A 23,128-nucleotide genomic window follows, 5' to 3' on the forward strand; every position below is an offset into this window, starting at 1 on the left:
AAGTCACGGAGTCACCTGCGGTCCCAGTCACGAGGCTGTTCCTGTGAAATGTCCAGCTCCCGACTGAAGTCTTCTGGTAGGTTTTCAGTCGAAGAGGTGCCATTATGCAGAAACTTAAAGCGGGACTCAATCTCATCGGACCCACCATTCGATGCCCACTGAGGAGGCGTGAGGGATTCAAGCTGAAGATCTCAACCCTCTGGTGTTGCCAGAATGTGACCTGGTCCTGAAGTTGGTCCAGATGCGTCCCTGGGCGTCAATGACACTGCAGCAAACAGTGCCTTTCAAAGAAGCCATGCTGCAAATTTTTCATGCACTTTTAGCTCTTTGTAGCATGTCTTTGGGCCCCGCGGAGCCACATGGGTCCTCAGTCTTGCATCTGCCAGTGGGTCTGTCCCTATCTACCCCCTACAGACCTATTCCGCTCCGACACCAGTGCAGACTTCAACTCTGACACCAAGGTTCCGTTCCTTCCATGCCGATGCTCACTCTGGCCCAATGTCTGATGCTCACTCTGGCCCAATGTCCGATGCTCACTCTGGCCCAATGTCCGATGCTCACTCTGGCCCAATGTCCGATGCTGACTCTGGCCCAATGTCCGATGCTGGCTCTGGTCCGATGCTGACTCTGGCCCAATGTCCGATGCTCACTCTGGCCCAATGTCCGATGCTCACTCTGGCCCAATGTCCGATGCTGACTCTGGCCCAATGTCCGATGCTGGCTCTGGTCCGATGCTGACTCTGGCCCAATGTCCGATGCTGACTCTGGCCCAATGTCCGATGCTGGCTCTGGCTCAGTGTCCGATGCTGGCTCTGGCCCAGTGTCCGATGCGGACTCTGGCCCAGTGTCCGATGCTGACTCTGGCCCAGTGTCCGATGCTGGCTCTGGCCCAGTGTCCGATGCTGACTCTGGCCCAGTGTCCGATGCTGACTCTGGCCCAGTGTCCGATGCTGACTCTGGCCCAGTGTCCGATGCTGACTCTGGCCCAGTGTCCGATGCTGACTCTGGCCCAGTGTCCGATGCGGACTCTGGCCCAGTGTCCGATGCGGACTCTGGCCCAGTGTCCGATGCTGACTCTGGCCCAGTGTCCGATGCTGACTTTGGCCCAGTGTCCGCAGCTCGCTCTGGCCCAGTGTCCGATGCTCGCTCTGGCCCAATGTCCGATGCTGACTCTGGCCCAATGTCCGATGCTGACTCTGGCCCAGTGTCCGATGCTGGCTCTGGCCCAGTGTTCGATGCTGGCTCTGGCCCAGTGTCTGATGCTGGCTCTGGCCCAGTGTTCGATGCTGGCTCTGGCCCAGTGTCCGATGCTGGCTCTGGCCCAGTGTCTGATGCTGGCTCTGGCCCAGTGTCCGATGCTGACTCTGGCCCAGTGTCCGCAGCTCGCTCTGGCCCAGTGTCCGATGCTGACTCTGGCCCAGTGTCCGCAGCTCGCTCTGGCCCAGTGTCCGATGCTGGCTCTGGCCCAGTGTCCGATGCTGACTCTGGCCCAGTGTCCGATGCTGACTCTGGCCCAGTGGCCGATGCTGACTCTGGCCCAGTGGCCGATGCTGACTCTGGCCCAGTGGCCGATGATGACTCTGGCCCAATGGCCGATGCTGACTCTGGCCCAATGTCCAGCCTCGATGCCTGTCTCTGACCTCGAACCAACGTGAGTCGTCTCCACTCTACGAGATAACAGGTTCAGCCGATCATTCTTCAGCCGACACCAATCCCAGACATCTGCCAGAATGCCAGTACTACCCAAGGCTAGAAGCTTTCTTCGGATCCGATTCTGATGCAGTGTAGGAAATACCTCAAGCTCCTCATGACACTGAATATGATGAGGAGGGGTATGAGTTACTTACCCATCATTGCACTAATGATGGCTTATAATTAGACTTGCAAAATGCCAGTGGGGCTGATCCACCCCCTGAAACAGATCTGGACTCTCGGTGTGTTTGAGAGAAAGCTGTTTCGACACAAGTATGATTCAGATTCTCATCCAGGGGATACTCATCAATAGTCATAATCTATGAATAATCCCCGCCCACGTGCGGGATCCCGGAGCATATAGAAAATACATATATATACATATGTGAAAACATATACATGCAGCCTAAAAATGTTTAAAACATGGCAATGCTGTAAATTCCATAGGTTTGCATTGTAGTGCCCCCTAACCCATAAGGAAACAAGCATTTACAATGCAACGGTCTCGGCATTGTTAAAGTTAGAGCTATTGGCAGTGCTCATGACAATGCCGTTTCTTTAAATGTTTTAAAAACAAAAACATAAAAATAAGGTCATGAGCAATGCCAATAGCTCTAACTTTACCAATGCCGAGACCATTGCATTGTAAATGCTTGTTTCTTACCTTTGCGGTTATTTATCGTTTCGGGGCCTTGGGAGCTCTTCGCTCCACTCGCGGCCCCGCCTGAGGTGGGAGCGCGGGGCGGTGCACAACTGCTAGATAGGGGGCGCATGTCTGTCTCGTTGGTTCATGTCGCGCTCCTCAGCTGCAGAACCATCGAGACACATAACCGTCCCCACCGCCTCCGCGCCACCTCGCATCTCTCGGAAGCCCTGACGCCCCCTCGGGTCTGTACTGTGTGTGCCGGTCTCCTCTTACGCCCGGCACCAGCGGGTGAGTATTAAACGCCGTAAGGCGAGTTTACCCTCATTTACATCATTTGGGATTGCGGCGGGGAGTACTATCCAGGGGCGGGCCCAGAGCAATTTTGACACCCGTTTTGACTGCAGGGTGAGTCGCCCCTTCAGGCCCTATCGGCCACAAAAGTCGCTCACTTCAGGGGTGCCCAAAACTTAGTGACTCAGCGTACGCCAAAACATACCCCCAGAGAGTGTACCAACACGAGCGCTTAGAGCGCTTGTTTACCTTACTAGCCTTACATATATTTACATACAAACTAACGTCATGGAGGAGGAGTATACTGAAAAGGAAAACATTCAGGTTCTCCCCGTCGACGATGAATTCTGCGACGCGGTGGACGCATCCATCCACCAGGCAGTCTCAGCTGCCATGGAACCTTTCGAGCATCGCATCATGCAATTTGCCTATGCATGTCAACCTCAGCGCCCCCAGAAGCGTAAGAGCTCGTCAAGCATGGACCATGGCTGTTAAGTTGAAGTTGCTGTAGTATGGATAATACCACCGCCTTTCTCCGAGGCAGAGCAGTGCCTCGGAGAAACGCAGCGTCCTTTTCGGATCGGGGGGCGTGTTTTGCTGTTGTCTCCTCCCTGAGACTTTTCGCAAAAAACACGCCCCCCGATCCGAAAAGGACGGGGCATGATTGGAGTGACGGGACCTCTTCTCCAATGGCTGGCCAGCATTTACGAGGCCAGCCAATGGAGAACAGGGCAGAAGAGGGGCGGCTTCAAGCCCCTCTTCTCCCAAGTCATTAAATCTCCGGACTTCCGGTCTGCCGACCGGATGGTCCCGAGACCTAAAAAGGAAGCACCAAGCCAATTGTCACACAACAATGCTTTATTGCCATAAAGCAAACCTGTAATTGCAGGCATTTGCCTGTAGGCTGCAGTAGAGTATCAAGAAACAAAGAAAACTGACACCTTGCCTTTAAGGCATTAGAGTAGGGGGACCGTGCCTTTAAGACCTGCAGGAGACCCCTTGCTCCCATGATGCACCACAGGTGGCAGTTAGGCCAGTTCTTTTTTCCGGCTCCTTCTGTGAGGATCCTGGAGCTTGAGCTCTTCAGTTTTTTGACTGAAAGTTTGGTAATTCGGATTTTTTCTGAATATTCGACAATTTCTGGCTCCTGAAGGCGTGTTCTGCTGGTTTCCTGAAGAATTTCATATTTTTTCCAGTCAGAATGCCTGCTTTATTCAGGAAATGCCCTTCCTGTGGCAATAAGATGGCACTGGCGGATCCACACTCTGTGTGTATTGTGTGTTTGCCAACTTCACACAATCCTGACCGGTTCCCCCACTGCCAGAAGTCTTCCAAGCGCACTCTGCGAGATAGAGAGCGCATTAAGCTACATGCCCAGCTGGAGAAGGAGAGAAGCCGTCGTGAAGGCAACCATTCATCCTCAAAACCACCTTCTTCAGCTCCACAATCTCAAAAACGGCGAAACGCCACCTCTCCTGACTCCAGGAATACCAAGGTTCCAGGAGATTCGCCGTCGACGTTGAAGGTACTGTCCAAAAAGCAGAGGACGACTTCTGCGGCTAGAGATTCATCTCAACGTCGAGATTCTCCGCCGCAAAGAAGTAAGTCGGCGTCGAGGCGCAGTCCTTCAGGCTCGAAGGCTGTTAGTCCGGTGAGATCTGGACTGTCTCCGTCGACGTCGAGGCTTCCGTCGACGTCGAGACACTCTCCGCCGCCCTCGAGGGGGTCGGCGTCGAGAGATGCGGCGATGTACGTCTTGCCGCGAGTGGGTCGTTCGACGTCAAGACAAACCCCCACTCGGCGACATGGAAGGTCGACGACGAAGTCACCAAGTCGACGTCGTGGAAGGTCGACGTCAAAGTCGCCAAGTCGACATCGTGAGAGGTCGACGTCGAGGTCGCCAGGTCGACGGCATGGAAGGTCGACGTCGAAGTCATCAGGTCGACCTCAAGCACCTGTTCGGCGACAAAGATCAGCGTCTATGTCTCTGCAACGCCGTAGGCGATCTTCGTCGAGACCGCCGTCGAGGGCTGAACGCCATTCTCAGCAATCGGCACCGATGGTGACACAAACGTCATCGACGTCGAGGGGTTCGACGTCGAAGGATACAGCTGCAGTGACCACGGAGAGAAGAGTCAGGTCTAGATCTTCAGGAGATTGATCATCATCTCCAGGCCTGCATATCGTGCAGATCTCTCCGGAAGGATCACCTAAGGCACCAGAGAAGTTCGGGCTTTCACCTCGCTGGTTGGAGGATATGGGTACAGGTGCATGTAGGAGTCCGGGCTCGGACTATTCCCGCACGTACTCTCCCTCCAGGATTTCTCCGCGCAGGAGCAAGTCTCCTCATGGTAGTCCAAGGCCGCTTTCTCCACGCCGGTCTCGATCCAGGGACCGTCCCTCTTCGCACAGAAGGCCAAGATCTCCTTCAAAGCACAGATCACGGTCCAGGGCACATCACAGTGACCGCCCCCACAAGAGGCGATGCACCAGATCGCCCACCTGGTCTTCCTCCACAAGGTCCTCGGTCCGGGACTACTCTCCGACCTTGTCTTCTACACCTCCATCACGAGTGTCCCCAGTTGATGACATCGCTACTTTCTCTGACGTCCTGGGTAGAGGTGCGCAGAAATTGAATATCACGCTGCACACCCCTCTGGCACCCACTTCAGTTATTTTTGATACGTTGCATCACCGGTCAGCACCCAGACCTTTGCTACCATTGGTGCCAGGATTGTTGGAGCCAGCTATGGCCACATTTCTCACTCCTGCTACGGTGGGCTCTGTGCCTTCAAGAATAGCTAAAAAGTATAAGGCTCCTGCTGAGGACCCTTTGTTTCTGAGGGCGGACCCGCCAGCGGACTCAGTGATCGTGGCAGCTGCCATGAAGTCCCATTCTGCCTCCGTGTCGTCTTCTGTCCCCCCGGAGAAAGACAGCAAGCAAATGGATTCGTATGGCAGAAAGATGTGCAACACTTCTGCCTCCCACATGAAAGTGGCTAGTGCTTCAGCCCTGCTAGGGCGGTATGATCGTTCTCTGTGGGATTCCCTCTCCAGATTTGCTGAGAAACTGCCAAGAGAAGAGAGGAAGGATTTTACTGAAATTCTCCAGGAAGGTGGGCTTGTAGCCAATCAAATCATCAGTGCGGCTGCTGATGCTTCGGATCTCGCCGCACATGGCTATTCGCATGGCGTATGCTCTCGGCGCTCAGCCTGGCTAAGGCTAACGGGCCTCAAGCCTGATGCGCAGAAGAAGATTCTTAATCTGCCTTTTAACGGGTCATCTTTGTTTTGGGCTCACGCTGATGATCAAATGACCAAAATGAAGGCAGAGTTGGACACCGTTAAAGCTGTGGGGCTGGAAAAGCGCAAGGAATATCGAAAGCGCTTTCGGCAGGGCAACAAGCGTGCCTTTCATCAGCGCGTTCAAACACCCCAATGGTCCTCTCAAAATCAACAGAGGTCCCAGTTTCAACAAAGGGGTCGTGGCAGAGGGAGAGGAAATGCAAAGCAACAACAGTCCTCCACCAAACAGCCCTCAAAACAGTGAGATCTTACTTCCTCCGCGCTCGTTCGCCACTCCGGTAGGAGGAAGTATCAGTGTTCACCTGGCAGAGTGGAAGCTATTACAAAAGACAGATGGGTGCTGAATATTGTACAGCATGGCTACTTGCTGAGGTTCAAGTCTCCCCCTCCGCAGGTATCCCCACGGAGGCAGTACCTCCCTCAAATCCAAAAACGACTTTTACTGGACGAAGTAGCCACTCTCCTCTCCAAGAACGCCATAGAGGAGGTTCCACTCCGGCAGAGAAATCAAGGACTCCCGGTATTTTCTTGTTAAAACACGAGGAGTGGTCAACGAGTACAGACCCATTCTCGATCTCCATCTGCTCAACGGATTTGTCAGGAAAGAAAAGTTCAGAATGGTGGCTCTGCATCAGATCTTCCCGCATCTTCACCAGGGGGACTGGATGTGTGCCATCGACCTACAGGATGCCTACTTCCATATTCCTGTCTCAGTGAAACACCGAAAATTTCTCAGGTTTCAGATCTCTCGTCGGCACTATCAGCACAGAGTTCTGCCATTTGGCCTCAAATCTGCTCCACGGACATTCTCAAAGTGTATGGCGGTGGTAGCTGCCTTCCTCCGCAAACGGAAGATATTCGTCTACCCTTATCTAGACGACTGGCTCCTGAAGAGTTCCACTCCTGCTCGACTCCAGAGCCATCTCTCGTTTTGCCTCAATCTCCTACACTCGCTGGGATTACAGGTCAATTACAAAAAGTCGGTCCTCAATCCCACTCAGCGTATTCACTACCTGGGTGCCTCTCTGGACTCCGCAAAGGCAAGCGTGCGTCCTTCGGAGGAGAGGTTATCATCCATGCTTCAGAAATGTCACACGCTTCTCAACGCAGCATTTCCCACAGCCAGGCAAGTGTCGTCAATTCTGGGGTCGATGGCTTCGTGCATTTACATTGTGCCCAATGCACGTCTTCACATGCGACCTCTGCAACAAGAACTAGAGGATCAATGGTCGCAGAGGTCCGGCCGCTGGGAGGATCTCATTTGTCTTCACCAAGCTGCCAAAGACTCCATCAGATGGTGGATGAAACGCTCCCATCTACTTCACGGCGTCGCTTTCCATCAGGCGCCTCCGACACAGACAGTGGTCACAGATGCCTCCATGCAGGGCTGGGGTGCTCATATGGGCCAGCTTCAAGTACAAGGTCTCTGGTCCAATACCGAACAGAGTTATCACATAAACTTCTTGGAGCTACGAGCAGTCCATCTAGCTCTCAAATCCCTGTATCCGTCCCTCCAAACCAACCACGTTCAGATTCAAACAGACAACACAACAACTATGTTCTATCTGAACAAGCAAGGAGGCACCAGATCACGAGTCCTATCTCTGGAAGCTCAGTCCATCTGGACAAGCAAGGAGGCACCAGATTGTGGAAATGTGGATTTTCCTGATCAGTTATGTCCCCTATCTTGGACCCCAACGGTTCTATATGCATGTTACAAGTACATGTATGTTCCCTCCAGTTCCAGTTTCTAAGACGCAAACATATGTGTGTCTACCGTCGACATGTTCTCTGTCAGATCCGCCATTGATGGGCTGGATATTCGATCCCTAGGTATGAAAGGCCACCGACTTTATATGGCTAAGTTACTCCATTTTTACAGTTCAGGCAAGTAGGCCCGATTCTGTCCTCAAAGCCTTTCCCTGCTCTCTGTCTCTGACAGCTTCAGCTTGAGCTCGCATCTGTATCCATGAACTTTGTCCTACTCCCTGTGCAGCTAACAATGTCTGCCTCGGCCAGTTTTCGCATGCCTGCCAAGAAGCTGTATTTCACCTTCGAATTATCTATTTTGCTCTTCAGCCGATGCATTCCTGTCAAGTGATTTAGGTAAACATTTCCTTTAGCTCACAAGCAAGGACTCAGCCTTTCCGTCCTCCTGCAAGTGATTCATAGCCCTGCTGCCATGGAAAGTTTTCTGCCCCTCGCATCTCATATAGACACTTAGACGCTTGTACACGCACACACAGTTAGTATAGAATAGATTCTGTCCGAGAGTCCTTCCTTGTGGATAACATAGTTCTCCAAACATAGGATGGTAGATATGATTTGGGACTAGGTTGACTTGACCCCCCAGACTTCTCGTCTCCACATGTAGAGCTAAATGTCAAGTCCCCTTCACCCCCTAGTTGCACGTCAATTACACGTCATGCTGCTGCGCGCGCATCTATGCCAAGTATTATCTTATAGATCCACCTATGTCTGATAATGCAAACCAATCATGTTTCTTTTATTCCTTGTTACGCCTAGTTTCGATTATGTCACTGTCACGTCATTTTTCTTATCAAATGTTACGCCTTTTACATTCGTTTCATTGTAATGCACTTATTATAAAAATACATGTCTGTCAATGAATTATTGTACTTCACTTCCTGAACCCTCGTGGTGACGGAACCTGAAGGCCGCGACTCGAGTCGGCCATTTTGAATGGAATAAAGCCCATTAGAAAACCTCTTATACCACGGATTCTGCCTCTTGTTATTTTGAGCTATTTTACTTTATTTAAGATCCCGTATGAAATTCAGTCCGGTATATTTTATTTACCACAGAATGGCGCCCGAACAGGGACACTTTCTCATCTCACGCGCCGGCGGTACGTTGCAGGCCCGGTCTCCTGCCACAGCTGGACGGACCATAAACGCGTACCAGCAGGATTTCCTGTAAGCTCCCTCCGGTCAAGCGGGGGCGACTGAGGCTGCGATCAACCCAGACGAGGCGGTGAGAAGTGCGAAGTATCCCGACCAGAGCCTAGCTGAGAGAGCAAGATCCGAGGTATACAGAGGCCCACCAGGTTTTCCGAAATCCCGATGTCCAGAGGGTCCGCTGTTCGTATCGAGTCCTGTCCATTCTCTGAGGCCTTCCGTTTCAAGGAGCTACTCGGTGAGTACCATCGCCGGGGAGGCGTGTTGACGCGCACATAGGTTGTGCCGGTCAAGACGGATTTGGGTACACAAATCCGGTCTGCACTGTTTAGCAGTGTATATGTACTGTTTAGCAGTATATCAAGTATTCCGAAGTATTCAGTTATTGTCAAGAATTCAGCGTGGTGATTAGTTAGGCAGACTGTCATCATTGTCGATCATTGTTATAATGTTTAATGTTTAATGTTTAAAGTATTCAGAAATGTCTTGCATATTGTGGTATGAATGACTGTTCATTGTTCACTGTTCATTTATTGTGTTTTTCGTATTAAGAAAATTCAAGAGTAAGTATCAGATCAGTTGTAAATATGCCGCTCTTCTCGAAGTTAAGACAGATTACTACCAGAAAAGGGGTGCTTGAAGAAGCAGTTCCTATTCCTCCTAGGGACACTCCAGGGCATTTTATGTACCATAAACATGGCTTAGATGCCATATTATTTCTTGATCTATGGGTAGATTATACCAAGGGATTACCGGAAAGTCAAAGGTGGCCCATAGCGGGAACCTGGGATGCAGAGTGCATCATGAAAGTGGAGGAAGAGTTATGGAAAAGAAAGGTCAGACAGTCACAGAAAGACGCTGTTGAGTTATGGCGTAAAGAATCTCATAGACGAACAGAAAAAGCACGTAGACAAGAAGAGAGGAGTAAAGAAAGTTCAAACAAAGTTCAAGAAAATCTATTAATTGAGGAAGGTATCCGAGTGAGATCAGAACAAGTAAATAGACAAAGAAATGCTCTTATGAATGGTATGTATCCCCTACTAGCCGAAGGATTACCTAAGGCTGCTCCAGAGATACCAAAAGACTTGCCACCCCCATTATTTCCAATTAAGGTACATCCAAAGGGGCTTCCCAGAACCGCAGAAGATGTTTTTCTTTCCTCATATCTAGATGACGCAGCTCCCGAGTATGCTAACGCCACACCACATAGACCGTCTGGCGGAGGGGTTGAACGTCAGGATCAGGTATCTGTCCCCGTGCAACAGCAAGTTCCGACACAAGCGTCGGCAAGCACATCTGTTTCCGCATCTGTCTCCGCAGTCGACTCTACAGAGGTATCGACACCCATAGTTGCTGTGTCACGTTCAACGAACCCATTCACACCCGACGCCCCAGATAGGGCCACGGGAGGTGCTAGCAGTACTTTTACACCACCTAGAATAAATAAACTTGTCTTTCAAGAGTCAGCACATTCACGTACACCTAAATTCGTAAGTGAACGTACGCTTAAGGAACTCCTTGTAAATTGTAGATATGACCCGGTGGTTGGTAAAGAGGACGAAATGGTCCTGGCATCATTACGTATCAGGCGAGCCGCAGAGTATTTAGCGAGGTTACCAGGGATGACTACGCATCTAGACAACATATATCATTTTGTTCAAACAGGACGAGATCCAGGATGTATTAACAGAGCTATGGAATTCCAGAAAGTAGAGATACAGGGGGAACTGTTACGTTTCCTCATAAACTGTGTAATCAGAAATCAAGATCGTCCGGGGGTAGACCCGAATACAATGCTTATTCTTACAAGATGGAGTCAGAATATATCAGAAGGGAGACACGATAAGCAAAATTGTATAATAGCCATGTGCCGAAAAATACGTAAAGAAATAGAGCGTATTCATGAAGAAAGATTGGGAACAGACGAGTTTGAGCAAGATGAAGTGTCCGAATCAGGGAATTCCGCAAGACAGTCAGAGACCATAGCCTATGTAGGCAGAGGAAGATCCTGTGAAAATACTAGATGTTTTCCTGATCCAATACATTCTGTATGCCAAAAAAAACAGCAGAACGTATCCGACGCCTGTAATAAATCTGAAGTCTCCTGAACATTCGTTTCAAGCCGCAGATAAGATACTACGAGAACGAAGGGGTTACCACCTCCTCGATTCCATGGATGAGCAAGAATTAGCCAGATCAGCCGTTCACTGGATTGACAGTCCTGAAAAATACGGTGATGAGACCGTAGCACACACGTTTCTCAATCTCAGTACAGATGAACAACGCTTAGCTGGAATCTATATGATTCAGCAACTCCTCATATTATATAAGTGCCAACATGCTGACCCTGGTCCTTTACCTGATATATTAACGGAACTACTCACAAACAGATGGAGAGGTTCTAGTAACAAGCTAATTAAAGAGATATTAGTGTCACGTAAACAGTATGTCCTTTTTGTAAATCCAGATTCTCTCTCCCTGCCCCGCAGAGAAAGAGCACCGTACTATATGGATAGACAAAATCCGTTACGAGAAGTGCACCCAATAAAAGGCGAAGACAATGAGTTTCACCGTGTATTTGTTTACACACCCATATCAAAAATGGAATTATTAGAAATGAAGAAAGTAGTACCTAGTCATGACAAAGACCCAGCGGGTTTCCACCGAGAAATTAAAGACATGTTACTGATGGGAGAGTACACCTTTCCTGATATTATGACGATATTAAAGGTGCTTTTGCCTGCTGGCATTTATGAAAAACTGAAAGAAAAAGAGTGGGAAGTAGGAGACCAAAAGATAGACTGGACAGCATTAGCAGAGGAAGAAAGGAGCCGAACTGCAGGTTCGGGGCTCGGAGATAAAGTTAAACTGTTACCAGGTTTACTAGTACAGGTACTGCCACGTTTATTAACTACAAAAAAGGAAGATTGGGGTGCAATCACAGCCTGCAAACAAAAGCAAGATGAAGACACAAGTGATTATTATGCTCGATTTGAAAAATGTTTTGGTATAAATAGTGGTATAAAAGCAAGTAGTGACTCATATCCACATTTATTTGTGACAAAATTGGTGGAAAATGCATTGCCTCCAGTGAAGAATAGAATATTGAAATTCGAGAGTACCTGGCAAAGTAACACTCCGTCGCAAATGCTACAAATGTTACAGTATCATCACAATAGAATTAGGGATGAACAAGAACACGAGCATAGACGCATGAAGGATACAAAAATGAAAATGCTAGTTTCTCAGACAGTACCAGCAGATGGTCACAAAAAGGGTGTGACACATTCTGGTGATTCTGCAGTTCCTGTAAAAGGAACCTGCAATTACTGTAAACAACTAGGCCATTATGTACATGATTGTCCAGTCCTGAAACGTAATATAGCTACGGGTATTGCAAAGGAGAGACCACGATTAGTTAGACAAGATCAGAATGAACAAGGAGCTATGCAGCATGGACAGTCTATGCCAGTTCAGCAACAGTCCATGCCAGCCTCACAGCAACCCATACAGTTTGTGCCAGCTGCACCACCGTTGCCTGCTACTGCCACACAAACCACAACACGACAAATGTATCAGACTGCACAGTATGAATACCCTGAGTATCAGCGCTACGCATGAACCAGCCTAGAGAGGGAAGTCGACTTACCGCTTATCGAGATTCCTGTAGATCAAGAAGGACCTTATGTACATAGTGAATTATTAGGTCAAGATAGAAAATTCTTACTCGATACAGGGGCAAGTCGAACAACTATAAAACGTAGTGAAGTTCCAGGGGCACCCCTCTCAGGCTCTCAAAATGTTTCCCTTGGTTTTTCAGGAAAACCTATTGTTAATGAAGTATCACAGCCTCTACCACTTACGATAGGACCTTTGACACGAACTACAGATTTATTGCTTACTAAATCATGCCCAGAAAATCTGTTAGGAATTAAAACTCTGAAAGCACTAGGAGCCATAATATGTTGTTCTCCGGAAGGAGTAAGGTTGTTTTTGCGTGATTTTAAAGGTCACTATGTGTCTAGAGACATGGATCCCCGACTACAGACTTTACCAGTACATCTATGGGCACAAGGCCCTACGGATGTTGGCTGCATGAACATTACACCCTATCGAGTTACATTGAAAGCAGGAGTGGTACTACCACGAATGCGACAATACAAGTTACCGCATGATGCTGTAGTGGCTTTGTTGAAAATCATTGATGAGCTGATTGCCCAGGGAGTAGTTATAGAAACAGACTCCAATATATGTAATTCACCGATAATTCCGATTCTTAAACGAACTGACCCTACTGCCCCACCAGTATACCGATTGGTTATTGATTTGCGTGAACTAAACAAGTGTATTGTACCACAATTCCCTGTGGTCCCTGATATATCATCATTGTTGACAGCAATTGATTCCGAAGCAACATTCTTTACTGTAATCGATCTCAAGAATGCCTTTTTCAGCGTCCCAATAGATCCGGAAAGCCAATACTTGTTCGGATTCAGTTTAAATGGGCGCAGCTTTAAATTCTCACGCGCTCCCCAAGGATTTACAGAAAGCCCCAGCATCTACAGCCAAGCACTGAAACGAGAACTTGACAGTATCCACATGCCAGTCAATACTGCACTGCTTCAATATGTCGATGATCTGCTGATCACCGCAAGAAGCGAGCCAGAATGTGAAAAGGCTTCTCTGACAGTTTTACATTTCCTAGCCGACAAGGGGCACAAGGTGTCCCCTTCTAAGCTGCAATTCTGTGTTCAGCGAGTTATTTATCTTGGTCACTCGCTGTCCAAGGAGGGAAGGCAGCTTACACCAGATCGCATTCAGTTAATTGCTAACATGTCAATACCCCAGACACAGAAGGAGGTGCGGGCTTTCATAGGCCTCACTTCATATTGTAGGCAGTGGATCCCTCAGTACGCATTTCTAGCAAAACCACTCATTCAGTTAACCACACAGGAGGCAGCCACATCGACTGTTCTCCCTTGGACTCAGGAACATACACAAGCTTTTGAAAGCTTAAAGAAAGCTTTATGTCAAGCACCTGTTTTAGCAACGCCATGTTATAGCAAACATTTTACACTTTTTGTTACAGAACGCGAAGGTACTGCCTTGTCAGTACTCACTCAGGATCAAGCAGGATCACGCAAGCCATGTGCTTATTTTTCCAGTACATTAGATCCCGTAGCTCAGGCTTTGCCTGCATGCCTGAAATCAGTGGCAGCGACAGCTTTAGCAATCAGACAAAGCGATGCCATAGTATTAGGACACCCATTGACAGTACAAGTACCACATGCAGTAGAGGTTCTTGTGAACCGAACACAAACACAACACTTGACCATAGCAAGACTTACCGGTTATGAACTGACATTGTTTCAACCACACATAGAGATCCGACGGTGTAATACATTGAATCCTGCTACACTATTACCTGTAATTGGAACAGACCCACTAGCTCATGATTGTATTGAAATCATTGAAATAAAGACGAAACCTAGACAAGACTTGACAGACGTTCCATTGTTAGATCCAGACCTGACGTTGTATGTAGACGGATCGTGCATGAGAACAAGTACAGGAGATTTAGTGGCCGCGTATGCAGTCACAACAGACACTGAAGTTATTGAAACAAATTGTATAGATACTTTGTCAGCCCAAGCAGCAGAACTTATTGCTCTAACACAAGCCTGTATTCAAGCCACAAATAAGAAAGTTAATGTATACACTGACTCACGTTATGCATTCGGAGTTGTACACGACTTCGGCGTGCTGTGGCGAGAGAGAGGTTATTTAACCTCCCATGGTGCCCACATTCAGCACGGACCCCTCATTCATGCTTTGTTAGACGCAATACATCTACCCACTGCTATATCGATTATGAAATGTAAAGCACACACGAAGGTTACTGATACCATTTCTCAAGGCAATGATTTAGCTGACAAAACAGCTAAACAGACTGCTCAGAATCGCACATTAGACATGACAAAGCCAATAGTTCAGACACCAACACAGTGTATGACAATTAAGGATCCCGCACTTGACGTAATTGACATACAGACACATGCCACAGCAGAAGAAATAAAGAAGTGGACTGAACTAGGAGGGATCCAGACAGATCAAGGATGGATGACGAAGGAGAAATCTGTATGGTTTCTCCCTGATTCCATGGTTCAAGCCATTATAGCTACAGTTCACAGTCCAGCACATTTAGGAGAGAAGGCTATGCTAGACAGCATTCAGCACATTTGGTTCAATAAACATTTACGAGCAGCAGCTAAACAAAAAGTTCGTACCTGTATGATATGTTGTCAGTTTAATCCAGGAAAGAGTGTTTCCGTAGAGCAGGGTGGATTTCAGCCTCCTGACCATCCTTTTGAAGTCCTCCAGATGGATTATATTCAGATGGAACGTTGTCGAGGATTCAAATATGTTCTCGTAGTTGTCTGCGCTCTCTCCCGTTGGACAGAGGCGTATCCCGTATCAGATTACACTGCCTCGACTACTGCCAAGCAGCTAGTTCGAGAATTCTTCCCACGGTACGGTTTACCACGTGTTGTATATTCAGATAACGGTCAGCCTTTCTCATCCGAATTAATGAAACATGTCTCACTCTTGTTGGGATATCAGTGGAAATTCCACTGTGTCCGACACCCCGAGGCAGCAGGTCTCGTGGAACGACATAATCAACTTTTAAAAATCAGACTGTCTAAAATATGTCAGGAAAAGGGTGTGGACTGGATAGTAGCCTTACCAGTTGCGCTATTTTACATGAGGATGGTAGCACACTCTCGAACAGGGCTATCGCCTTATGAGGTGATCTTTGGTAGGCCACCGAATATGTGGGGGACGCCTATACCCCGTAAAATAACTGATGTTGACTGTAATATGCTGACAGATTACCTGGCTTCCTTGATGTCTGCACTACAATCTTGTCGTTCACAGGTAGTCGCAGCTTTTCCTGACAACACCGAGGTGAAACCTCATGATGTAATTCCCGGTGATTATGTTCTCGTCAGGAATTTTGATCGGAAAACCCAATTGGAGCCAAGGTGGAGGCTTCCTAAGTTGGTCCTGCTGACGACCAGAACAGCTGTGAAGATCGAAGGAAGAAAAGGATGGGTGCATTCCACCCATATAAAAAAATTTCATGGACTTCCTCCTGACACAGACAGTACTTCCCGTGTGTCTTCCCCCATTGACTCAAAGCTACCTTTGGCTGAGGCCAGTAGCACCGAACTCTATAAACAGAAACTCAGGTCCAGATCTAAACTGTCGGACGATTTGATTGTTTAAGTCCTCTCCAAGGTGAAGCGGTTGAATCTGTCCCGACATGTATCCCTTAGGTCTGAATCATGTAGAGTCCAGAATCATAATGAAACGACATGCTTATTGTAAATCACTGCGTAGCCACTGTATTGTGACTTTATTAATTTTGTTTTTCTTGAGTTTTTTAATAGTTACTGCAAGTATATTGTTGCATATGTATTATCCTGTTTCTAAACGTGCTTTCAATATAACTGATGAACATTCTTTTAGTGACCTACCGCCACATGAGTTGTCCTATAGACTTGCGCTGCGTAATAACACATTCATTAGTATGTTACATCATTCCCATCAGACTAGTAATGCCACCAATTGTTGGGTGTGTGGCCGACTTCCTCCCTATCAGAATAACAAAGGAGTTCTGCCTTTCTTTCCACATCCGTTCACACACAATGGCTCCTGTGGAGCATGGTTTAGTTTATTAAATTCCATAGACCCAGACACAGCAGTTTATCAACAACACTGGATATGGGGAAATCTGAATATAGTTTTATTCAAAGTCTGTCACCCCAATAAGGAGGGTCACCCCAGTAGAACAGGAACTGATTTAGAAAATGAAGTGTATAAATTAGGTAATTTTACGCCTAATCTTATGATTTTGAATGTCAAATCCGAAGTTGAACTAATTCTGCCCACTATGTCAGTATTTCTAGTTAAGGGTGAATTATGTGTGAGAAAAGTTGGTTCCATACATATGGGCCATAGCCAATGCGTTACTATAGTAGAATATAGTGATCAAGGTAAATCTTCATTTAGAGCTTCTCGCCATTCTTACTTCATATGTGGCCAGACGGCATATATGCGTCTGCCTCTAGATTGGGATGGTACCTGTTACATAGCATTCCTTTTGCCACCTGTTTTCCTAGCTCCCCCTGATTATTATCGAAATGTTCATTTAGTACACAATAGAGAGCGAAGAGATCTCCCAGTTGTCGATTATACTGAGACAGCATGGGACAAATATGTAGATTTCAATAAAGGTATCTTTCCCTATATAGGTACTATATCAAATAGTAAGCTGATACGCAGACTCACCAAGACTCTTGAAGCTGTAGTAAACGAGACTATAGCCGCCCTAGGCAATCTGACAGAGGAACAATCAGTGATGAGAATTGTTGTTCTCCAGAATCGTCTTGTCCTTGACGTCATCCTGGCCGATAGGGGCGGAGCTTGCAGGGTCATCGGATCCAGCTGCTGCATATTCATACCAGAAAATTCGCCATCTGTATATAAAGCTATAACACGCCTTCATAAGATTGTAAGCCAGATACACGAGAATCCAGGCACTTGGACGTGGTCCGGGTGGTTTTGGAGTGTGATATCAGCCTGGGGATGGAGAGTTTTATCCTTCCTAGGTATTGGCCTTCTTATGCTCTTCAGTTGTTGTTTATGCCTGCAAGGTGGACCAGCGATTTGTGGTCTGTGTGCCACATCATGCATTCCACATCACAGGTCCCGTTCAGAATGCCGGAAGGAAGAAGAAATGATGCTCCATGAGCAAATCAATGGAATGATGAAGATTGATGTCTCGTGAAGGGCAAGAAGGGGACAAGGAGGGAATGTGGAAATGTGGATTTTCCTGATCAGTTATGTCCCCTATCTTGGACCCCAACGGTTCTATATGCATGTTACAAGTACATGTATGTTCCCTCCAGTTCCAGTTTCTAAGACGCAAACATATGTGTGTCTACCGTCGACATGTTCTCTGTCAGATCCGCCATTGATGGGCTGGATATTCGATCCCTAGGTATGAAAGGCCACCGACTTTATATGGCTAAGTTACTCCATTTTTACAGTTCAGGCAAGTAGGCCCGATTCTGTCCTCAAAGCCTTTCCCTGCTCTCTGTCTCTGACAGCTTCAGCTTGAGCTCGCATCTGTATCCATGAACTTTGTCCTACTCCCTGTGCAGCTAACAATGTCTGCCTCGGCCAGTTTTCGCATGCCTGCCAAGAAGCTGTATTTCACCTTCGAATTATCTATTTTGCTCTTCAGCCGATGCATTCCTGTCAAGTGATTTAGGTAAACATTTCCTTTAGCTCACAAGCAAGGACTCAGCCTTTCCGTCCTCCTGCAAGTGATTCATAGCCCTGCTGCCATGGAAAGTTTTCTGCCCCTCGCATCTCATATAGACACTTAGACGCTTGTACACGCACACACAGTTAGTATAGAATAGATTCTGTCCGAGAGTCCTTCCTTGTGGATAACATAGTTCTCCAAACATAGGATGGTAGATATGATTTGGGACTAGGTTGACTTGACCCCCCAGACTTCTCGTCTCCACATGTAGAGCTAAATGTCAAGTCCCCTTCACCCCCTAGTTGCACGTCAATTACACGTCATGCTGCTGCGCGCGCATCTATGCCAAGTATTATCTTATAGATCCACCTATGTCTGATAATGCAAACCAATCATGTTTCTTTTATTCCTTGTTACGCCTAGTTTCGATTATGTCACTGTCACGTCATTTTTCTTATCAAATGTTACGCCTTTTACATTCGTTTCATTGTAATGCACTTATTATAAAAATACATGTCTGTCAATGAATTATTGTACTTCACTTCCTGAACCCTCGTGGTGACGGAACCTGAAGGCCGCGACTCGAGTCGGCCATTTTGAATGGAATAAAGCCCATTAGAAAACCTCTTATACCACGGATTCTGCCTCTTGTTATTTTGAGCTATTTTACTTTATTTAAGATCCCGTATGAAATTCAGTCCGGTATATTTTATTTACCACAAGATCACGAGTCCTATCTCTGGAAGCTCAGTCCATCTGGCGATGGCTTCTGGCGAGAGACCTGTCGATCATCGCTGTTCACCTGCCAGGGACCCTGAACGTGCAGGCAGACGGCCTCAGCAGAGACTTCGTCGATGCGCACGACTGGGTGCTCAACGAAGACGTCGCTCAAGAGATCTTCCGGTTGTGGGGAGTACAGGACATAGACCTTTTCGCAGATGTGGCAAACAGAAAATGCCCAGTCTTCGCCTCCAGGTTCCCCCAACGGGGATCTCAGGGGAACGCACTTTTGATCAGCTAGTCACGGACATTGCTATACGCTTTTCCTCCTCTCCCTCTCATCCCAGCTGTAATACAGAAATTCTACAGGACCAGAACTCGGGATGATCCTGATAGCTCCGGAGTGGCCCCGTCAGTGGTGGTATCCGGATCTTCTCCAGCTGTTAGAGGTGCCACACCGGAGGTTGCCTTGCCTACCGAACTTGCTGACCAAGGACCAGGGGAGAGTGTTCCATCCCAACCTCCCCTCTCTTCGCTTGACGGCATGGCTCCTGAATTCATCCAGTACGGACATTTAGATCTTCCAGCAGACTGTATGAGCATCCTCCGGGAAGCAAAAAGACCCTCCACTAGGAAGTCTTATGCCTTCAAGTGGAAGAGGTTCTGCATTTGGTGCAGAGATAACGCCCTTGATTCGATCCGGGGTCAAGAACAGGTTATTCTCCCCTACTTATTGTACTTGACAAAGTCTGGGTTAAAGTACGCCTCCATCAGAGTCCACTTAGCTATCATCACAGCTTATAGAAAATCTCCTACCCAGGCCTCATTCTTCTAGATGCCGGTAGTCAAAGATTTCTTAGAAGGGCTTAAGAAAGTATTTCCACCAGTGAGGTCTCCTTCCCCTTCCTGGGAACTCAACATTGTTCTCTCTAAGTTGATTGGAGCCCCTTTTGAACCGATTCATAAGGCATCCTTGCAGCATCTGACCTGGAAGGCTGCCTTCTTAGTAGCCATCACTTCTGCCCGCAGGGTGAGTGAAATTCAGGCCCTCTGCTGCTAGGAACCTTACACTGTTTTCCATGCTAATAGAGTGGTGCTACGTACTCATCCGAGCTTCCTGCCCAAGGTGGTCTCGGACTTCCACATTAATCAGGTGATCACGTTGCCCACCTTTTTTCCTCAGCCAACCACTCCCCCGGAGAGAGTTTTACATTCTCTTGACCTCTGGAGGGTATTGAAATTTTATCTTGCTAAGACCCTTTCGCTTAGAAAGTCTGATAGGCTCTTTGTCAATTACGGGCCAACGAATACCGGGCTGGCTGCCTCCAAGAGGTCCATTTCTAGATGTATTATCTCATGTATAGCCTTGTCTTATCAGCTGTCTCACAAGGTTCTGCAGGGTAGACCAAAAGAACACTCTACTCGAGGGAAAGCTTCTACTGTAGCTCTCCTTCGCAACGTTCCCATGTCTGAAATTTGCAAAGCGGCTACATGGCGCTCCATACATACTTTTACACGCCATTATTGCCTAGATTCAGATGCACAGGCCGACGCCCAGGTGGGGCAGGCCTCTTTGAGGAATTTGTTTGCATAACTGCTATGCTAATGTGATGTTAATGCATGTTCTAAATGCTGTACTGCTCGTCCGCGAGACTTTGGGTATGGGCTTGCTACTCTATTCATAGATTATGACTATTGATGAGTATCCCCTGGATGAGAAGGATTAGTTACTTACCTGTAATCCTAGTTCTCATCCAAGGGTATACTCATCAAAGTCATAAGCGACCCACCCACCTCCCCGGACGAGCATTTTTCTCCTTCAGTTATTGTTGCAGATCTACTCAGGTGCGAGTGCATCATGGGAGCAAGGGGTCTCCTGCAGGTCTTAAAGGCACGGTCCCCCTACTCTAATGCCTTAAAGGCATGGTATCAGTTTTCTTTGTTTCTTGATACTCTGCTGCAGCCTACAGGCAAATGCCTGCAATTACAGGTTTGCTTTATGGCAATAAAGCATTGTTGTGTGACAATTGGCTTGGTGCTTCCTTTTTTCCCTATGGGTTAGGGGGCACTACAATGCAAACCTATGTAATTTACAGCATTGCCATGTTTGAAACAATTTTAGGCTGCATGTATATGTTTTCACATATGCATATATATGTAATTTCTATATGCTCCGGGATCCCGCACGTGGGCGGGGATTATTCATAGATTATGACTTTGATGAGTATCCCCTGCATGAGAAGGATTAGTTACTTACCTGTAATACTAGTTCTCATCCAGGGGTATACTCATCAAAGTCATAAGCGAGCCACCCACCTCCCCGGACGAGCATTTTTCTCCTTCAGTTATTGTTGCAGATCTACTCAGGTGCTAGGGCACCGTCAAAAAGAACTGGCCCAACTGCCACCTGTGGTGCATCATGGGAGCAAGGGGTCTCCTGCAGGTCTTAAAGGCACGGTCCCCCTACTCTAATGCCTTAAAGGCAAGGTGTCAGTTTTCTTTGTTTCTTGATACTCTACTGCAGCCTACAGGCAAATGCCTGCAATTACAGGTTTGCTTTATGGCAATAAAGCATTGTTGTGTGACAATTGGCTTGGTGCTTCCTTTTTTCCTTATGGGTTAGGGGGCACTACAATGCAAACCTATGTAATTTACAGCATTGCCATGTTTGAAACATTTTTAGGCTGCATGTATATGTTTTCACATATGCATATATATGTATATATATGTATTTTCTATATGCTCCGGGATCCCGCACGTGGGCGGGGATTATTCATAGATTATGACTTTGATGAGTATACCCCTGGATGAGTACTAGGATTACAGGTAAGTAACTAATCCTAGTCGTGCCACAACACGATCTTTGGGGCTTTTGTATCCAACCAAACAGTTTCACCAACAGTAGGGAAAGTTCAGAGGTTACGCTAGTGCCAGCCCTCACAATCTGTCCTGGAGGATAGAGCCCGTCCTTTCAGGGCAGAGGAGGTGGTGGCGTCTAAGGCCGGTCCCCCAGCTTCTCGCCCCTGCCGCAGCAGCTGCCAGGCTGCTTTAGGTTGCTCTCAAAGGTACATGCACCGCTGCTAGGAGCCAGGATACGGCATCTTCTCCCTGGCTGGAGATCCATCACCCCTGATGGTGATGGGTCCATCTCGAAGACCAGTGGGTCTTGCAAATTATCTAAAAGGGCTACAACTTGCTGATCATTTCCTCCCCTCCCCATCTTCCCCCAACACCAGAGCAACTTTCAAAGGACTACCCCACAATCAGAGTACAGAGCAGGAGTGGAAAGCAAAGATTTTCAGTGATATTCAGTATATTCATGCTTGTTCTGCACGGCTACTTATAATCTGTCCGCTGGGGCTCTTAATATAGAAACATCTGATCTTCATTCTTTCTGTTACAGATCCAAGACCTGGGGCTGGAGGCTCCCATCAGCATCTTCAGCAAGGAGTGAACATCCTTTGACAGAGACAGGGCCTCTGTTATCCTTCGCTCCTGAAGGAGGCTGGCCGCAGCAGCGCTGTTCCTTCTTGAGCCGGAGCGCTTGCCTCTGTCGCCCTCTTCTGGCTTCCATGGGAACTTCAACTTTATTGTTATAATTGTGCCCTTTATCATAAAACGGTGGTGGGGAAATAGTAATTGAGCACTCTGAGATTGTTTGAACAGAGGAAAATGTTATTTGTCTTATATTTTGATTTATTTGCCTGGGAGTACTATATCATGAAATAACATATCATTCTTACTTTTAGTTTAAATTTTTACATTTTCAGACACATTTAACTTTTGTGACTTTTCAAACAAAAATTTGTTATCATTTTGACGTTTCATTTGTATAACCGAGTTCATAAATCACTTTCAAGAAGCATCAGCTTTCCAAATATTTCACAAAATGCCCTTCACTTGTGTGTGCATCAAGTTCCTGTACCTTGCGGATGTCTTTGAGTATTGAGACTGGAGGTGTTTACAGAGAGGTGAGCTGTGACTGAGGGCTCTCTTGTTACAAAGCTCCTCTCCCAGTCTTTAGTGGATATACAGATTTCATCAATAAACCAGTTATAGAGGCTGATTTGGGGGTCACCGGACACTGTCTTTGGGCTCCAGAACGACTTTGTGGAAGTTGTAAAATTTGTCAAAGGCTAAAAAAAAAAAATCACCAGAGAATTGATTGTGCCTCTGTGTTGGCTTATCTGACGAGGCAATGATTGTCAGGGCCTCAATTGA

At 47.3% G+C, this 23,128-nt stretch overlaps 1 protein-coding gene across 1 annotated transcript in view; it reads left to right on the plus strand.

Moving 5' to 3' along the window:
• The window catches only part of LOC146829746 (class I histocompatibility antigen, Gogo-OKO alpha chain-like), a 365,530-nt gene extending 342,758 nt beyond the window's left edge, over positions 1-22,772 (plus strand). Inside the window, exon 8 of the mRNA XM_085608469.1 lies at positions 22,311-22,772. The gene's annotated coding sequence lies outside the window, so the exon portion shown is untranslated. The remainder of the gene's footprint in view (positions 1-22,310) is intronic.
• The last annotated feature ends 356 nt before the right edge of the window (positions 22,773-23,128 follow it).

Source organism: Triturus cristatus, chromosome 5_2 (assembly GCF_964204655.1).
Source record: "Triturus cristatus chromosome 5_2, aTriCri1.1, whole genome shotgun sequence".
NCBI lineage: Eukaryota > Metazoa > Chordata > Amphibia > Caudata > Salamandridae > Triturus > Triturus cristatus.